General features: G+C 29.9%; 1 pseudogene; it reads right to left on the bottom strand.

The window, feature by feature from the left end:
• Positions 1 to 1,227: 1,227 nt before the first annotated feature.
• Positions 1,228 to 4,479, bottom strand: LOC131171859 (uncharacterized membrane protein At4g09580-like; annotated as a pseudogene).
• Between the last annotated feature and the right edge of the window lie 1,269 nt (positions 4,480 to 5,748).

Below are 5,748 nucleotides of genomic sequence, written 5' to 3' on the forward strand. Positions count from 1 at the left end.
TGGGTATTTCGTGAATTTCTTGTGAGATTCGTGATGATTTGGTTATTGGATTAGCGATCCAAGACCATTGTTGAACTCATCACGCTAAAACCTTCGAGATAGGACTAACTCCTCTTCGATTGGACACTATTTGAAGAAGGTGATCATCAGAGAGCCTAGATCAATCGATCGGATTTTTGAGCTTTTTTGGTTCTCATAAATTAAATATAATTATATGTTAATTATTAATATTTTATGAGTCTCATTTAGGTATTGGATCTGCAATAGCTCATGGGTACCTTTTCAATAAAATTCAAAATATTTAAGTTCACATTTATTTAATTGTTGAATTTATAAGTTTAATGAGTTTCATTATTCAATCTAGTTTAGTTAAATATTTCTTAGGTCTATTTAAAATCTTGAAAAATATTATATTAAATCCAATTAAATAATGCAAGCTTATAATTTTTAAAACTTTTTATTTTTAAAATAATACAATTAATTTCTTAAAATGTAAAAATTATTTTGTTTTATTTTATTAATTTTCTACTCAGTTTAAAAAAGGTTTCAAGGTTTTTATCATTCAATTAATATGTTTTATTATAAAGCTTCTTATTGTCTCTATAAAACATGCTCTCAAAATAATAAAAATAGGCATCACAAATTTGAAAATTCAACTCAGCATTGTACAACAAAACAAATTATTGTTCATTGCAGTTCATTCATTAAAAAAAACGGCTTTAAAAAATGGGAGTTTGCTTTGAAAAGATAAATGACATTATTTTAGAATATTAATTAAGATTCATGATTTTTTTTCCAATTTTTAAATGCAATTATTTGGAATCATCTCTTTCCTATATGCTAAAAATCAACACATATTCTAAAGGGCTAATGGTAAAAAAATCCAAAATGATTACAAACGTTTAATTTTTCTTAGCAATTTTGCCTTAATTTAAAACTTTAATTATTTCCAACTGACGAAAAGTAATTTTCATTATGATAGTAGGGACTTGCAATTAATTTGGATTAATTTTTTTTATTTAAATTTAAACAATTATAAAAAGTTAAAAATTTTAGAATTTAGGCAATTTTTTAATTAAAAGATACAGATTTAGAGAAAATTATAAAAATATTAGTATTTAGATTATTTTTTTTAACCATTAGGCCATTTATAAAAGGTAAAATACTAAGCAAAAGATTAAAATTTGGCTGTTTCATTACTAAACCTTTAAAACACAACACGACAAATTGATTTGGATAATAGATGCAAATGTATAACCCTAAATAACCAGTTAAACACTGGAAATATCATATCACTTGTTACAAAATTGCCTTGAAACACTGATATACATACATATCATTGACACCGTAGACCTAGCCACTAACTAAAATTATACAATTTGCCTCCCCATCTTACTTCCATTCAAACAACCCTAAGCATTGAACATAACCCACAAAAAAGAACTTGCAAATAACCAAAGCACCTTTCTTAGATCAACATCATTGTCTGAAGCATCAGCAGTTGCATCCACGAACAATAGCACAACTGCATATTGCATTTTATCTGAGGCTTATCTGCACAGAGATGAATTGGCACGTAGACAGCTGCCAGGATAAAGAAGGCCCATGTACAAGCAGCAAGTTCTTCTAGTATAAAGCTATGATTTACTCTTGCTCATCAATGTAGGGGTGATAGAGACAACCCCAATGAGGAATAAAGTGGCAATGGAGTTGAAGTCGTAAAGATCCCCCAGTGATTCCAATTCTCCAAGAGCTATTCCAGCCTGAAAAACAATCATCTAATCATTATATTTAGGCAGCACAGATGCTATTTTTAAAATTTTTATCAAATATTCACATATTCTTATGTTATGCCAGCTTGACAACTTCACATCAATTTTACTCATTACTTTTAACATTGCAAAGATTTCTATAATAAACGACAATATCTCTATGGTCACTTTGAAAGCTAATCCAAATGGAGCCAAAGTTCTTGCACCTTACTTCACTTGACTTAATTCCATAGACCCTGCCAGATTAACCCAAACATTCAGCAATAAAATGAACTATGAGTCTGGGTGTGTCGTACCTTGACAGTGACATAAGCAGCAGGAATGAGTCCGATAAAGGATGCCAGGAAAAAAAAATATGATATGGCACATCGACTATTGGTGAAGCAACATTTATGAATGTATTTGGCAGAGTTGGGGTTAGCCTCAGGAAAAGCATGTAGTTCAACAAGCATTCTCTTCTTCTAGCTACCTGAGAATGAAAAGAAAGAATTTATACCCACTTATTGGTCAACCTAAGCAAGGATAGCTATGAAGAAGAGATGAAATTCACCTGTTCTTGGAAGAAGTTCAGCTTGTCAGGCCACAAGGAGAACACAAGAGGCCGTCCAATCAATTTTGAAACGAAATAGCACGAAGAAGCACCAGCAGTTGCAGTGAACACCATCAAAGCCACTCCTTTGAACACTTCAAAAAGAGCTCCAGCAAGCAATGACATAAAAACAGTCCCAGGAATCATAAACGTCTGCATGAAAATGTAGACCACACAGTACCCTACCAGGACCTGTGCAGTGTAGTCACTTGTGTAGCTCTCAAGGTGATCTCTACAAAAAGGGCATCCTACATTATACTAGATATATCCAAGGAAACAAACGACTGTGGCACTTTGAAGAAACAATAACAAGTCAAAAGCAACATTAAGGAAGCATATTGCAAAATGGAAAAAATATCATACTATAATTATGAGTTATATATGGCTTGTGATAAGCAATTGCACGTCACCCCCACAGATATCTCTGAGCCAAAAGCCATTCTTTTTGGCTCAGTTGACACAATGGCGAACGGTTATTTATCTTCATCCAGTTTCAAGAGGCAATATACTGACTACAGCAAGTAATTGAACTCTCAGACAGAGCAGGAAATTTTATTGTTGAAAGAAAGGAGCCAATCTCTTCGATCAGAACCAAGTTACCAATTATAGTAATGTATTTTTACAGAGGCTACAGCCTAGTATCGGTCTTTCCGCTCCTTTTTTGTTCCAAGAATAACTTGTCCCCTGATGTTGAATGAAAATAATTGATGATAGAAGATACTATGAATTCTACTACCATTCGTGTTTGTAGTCAATGTAACACAATTCGAACATCCAATCACTGCACAAGATCATATTAGATAATATAATAGATGCTACCTCATGTTTGTAGTCAGTTAGACAAAGATATTCATTCAAAAAGATCCATGTAAGATGCAAACTTTCCATTTTTTAGCACCTTCAGAGTGCAATTTGTTTCTCCACATGAGGCTCAGACCATTTTTTTTTCTTTTCCTCATGATCTATCAGATATATGAGCTATTACACCTGCACGGCTGCACCTGAGATTCCTCCAATTAACTTGTCCAAGTGAACAATAATGTCCGACTATATTACACATAAAATTCAATAATACTTCTCATTATGTTGAGATCCTACAAGAATAAACTCTAAGCAGATTTCTAAATTTTAAGAACCAGTCCATCACCAACCAATTCAAAGTTTACAATATATAAGCAGATAAAAGCTCAAATCTAGAATAAGTTGCAGGGAGTGACCATCGACCAATACAAAAGCACACATGAAAATGAAACATTCTCATATGCACACGACAAAATATACCCATTTCGCAGTTCAACTAAAGCATTTCAATAATAAGGTAAATTAATCAACGTTTACGAGTGGAAGGCCCCATTTTAATACGAATTATGATGAAAACACAATTGATGAAGATTCATAACTCCACTTTAAGATTTAGACCCAACGCCCAATCTGCTGATCAGGAGGAAATTTGTTTCAAAGCAAAAAAAAATAATAATAAAAAGTAAAAAATAAAAATTTGCCTCCAGAAACGAGAACCCAATTTCTCTGGTAGAATAATTTTCACCTTAAATCCAAAAAAAAAATCCACATTTATCTTGAATCAACATCCAAAAAAGACAAAAATTTCTGATCTTTACTCTCAGAATTCACATTATTATCAAAATATTTTTTTCAAGGGAAACAATCAAACCTAGATTTACCAAAAGGAAGAGATAACAAACCTGAGGATTTGTAGATCTTCAAGAGTACGAGGCAGCTTGAGGAAGCTGTAATCGGAAGAGGGCATGGTAAGATAAACCCCCAAAAGACCAAGAATGAATCCCAAGACGACAGTTGTAGCCACCGTTACCTCCCAAAAGCTTAAAGGAAACCCAGATCCCACAATTACAGTGGCATCATTTCCCTCCCGTATTTCTCCTCCTCTTCCTGTGCTTCCTATACTCATCTTTCACAATTCTTCTCTTTCCCTTTGTTTTCGTTTCCTTTCTCTTGGCTCTGGTTGGTGAAAGAGCAAGGGTTAGAGAAAGCGAGAGGAGGAGAGGCCAATTTTCACCTTCTTTGCTTTTGGGGCACTTCTCCCTCTCCTTTTTTTGTTTGTTTGTTTGTTTGGTTGTTGTTTTTGTATTTGGAGCCATTCTCTCTCTCTTTCTCATCTTATTTGAGAGAGAGAAGCTGAGGCATATTCGCTTGTAAGAAACTCCACAAACTCACAACAAGTTTGTCGTTTTTATTATTATTTGCATTTTTTTTTTGGTAGATTTTTTTTTTGGTAGATTATTTGCAATTTTTTGCATTCATATGTTGTAAAATTTTCTTACGATAAATGTTAGTAATATGTTAAACTGTAATGTTTGGATGCAATATCATTCAAATCATGATTTTATTTTTATTTTTTATTTTTTTTAGTAATTTTATTGGTTGATTTTCAATTATTAAGCGAGTAAACATATAAAAAATTTGAAATTAACCAAAACTTTAAAAATCAAATTAGAGATTAATTTCACTCATTATATTAATTTATTTAAAAAATAATTGAACTTATTTCCAAGGTATTTAAAGTCGGATTTTAGTTATTTAAATATCATTAAACTTTAACGTTAATTTATTATTTAAAAATTTTAAATATTAATTTCAATTTTAATAATAGTATGTTTTTAAAAATATGAAATCAATTACTAAAATTAAATATTATATAATTTAAAATAAGTAAATTTACTAATCTAGAATATATATTTATCTATAATTTATATAAAAATTTATTATTTAGTCTCTATATTTTAACAAAAATAACTATTTGGTAAATATGTTTTAAAAAATACATAATTTAATCATATATTTTACTTCCATTAAATTATTTAGCCTATTCGTTTAATTTTTTATTAGTTAATATCAATCAAACTACTATTTTGTTATTTTATTTTAGTGAAATTAATTAATTAGTTCTTATATTTTGAAAAACATATTCCTATATTTAAATATAAATTTTGTTGTGTTTGTGTTTTTTATGTAGGGAATCAATTTTATTAGATTATTACCTTGATTACTTAGGGATCTAGATTAAGCATTGTTTTCCAATAAAGAAAATATAAAAATGATACCTACAGAATTAAATAAAAATATTTAAATAATTTTGAAAAAATGTAAATTCAAATTGAACTTTTACTTAACAAAATTTTTATTTTTCATCTAAAAATATGTTTTTTTAAAATATAGAGACTAACTGATTAGTTTTACTAAAATTGAGGGATTAATAGTAGTGTTTTTCAAAATATAAAGGCAAATTAATTAGTTTTATTAAAATAAAGAAACTAAATAGTAGTTTGGCTGGACTAAAATTTCTTGACTAATGAAAAAATTGACGAAGGGATTAAACATTTTAACAGACTAAAAATGGAGAGATAAAAT

Source organism: Hevea brasiliensis, chromosome 13, assembly GCF_030052815.1.
Source record: "Hevea brasiliensis isolate MT/VB/25A 57/8 chromosome 13, ASM3005281v1, whole genome shotgun sequence".
Lineage (NCBI taxonomy): Eukaryota > Viridiplantae > Streptophyta > Magnoliopsida > Malpighiales > Euphorbiaceae > Hevea > Hevea brasiliensis.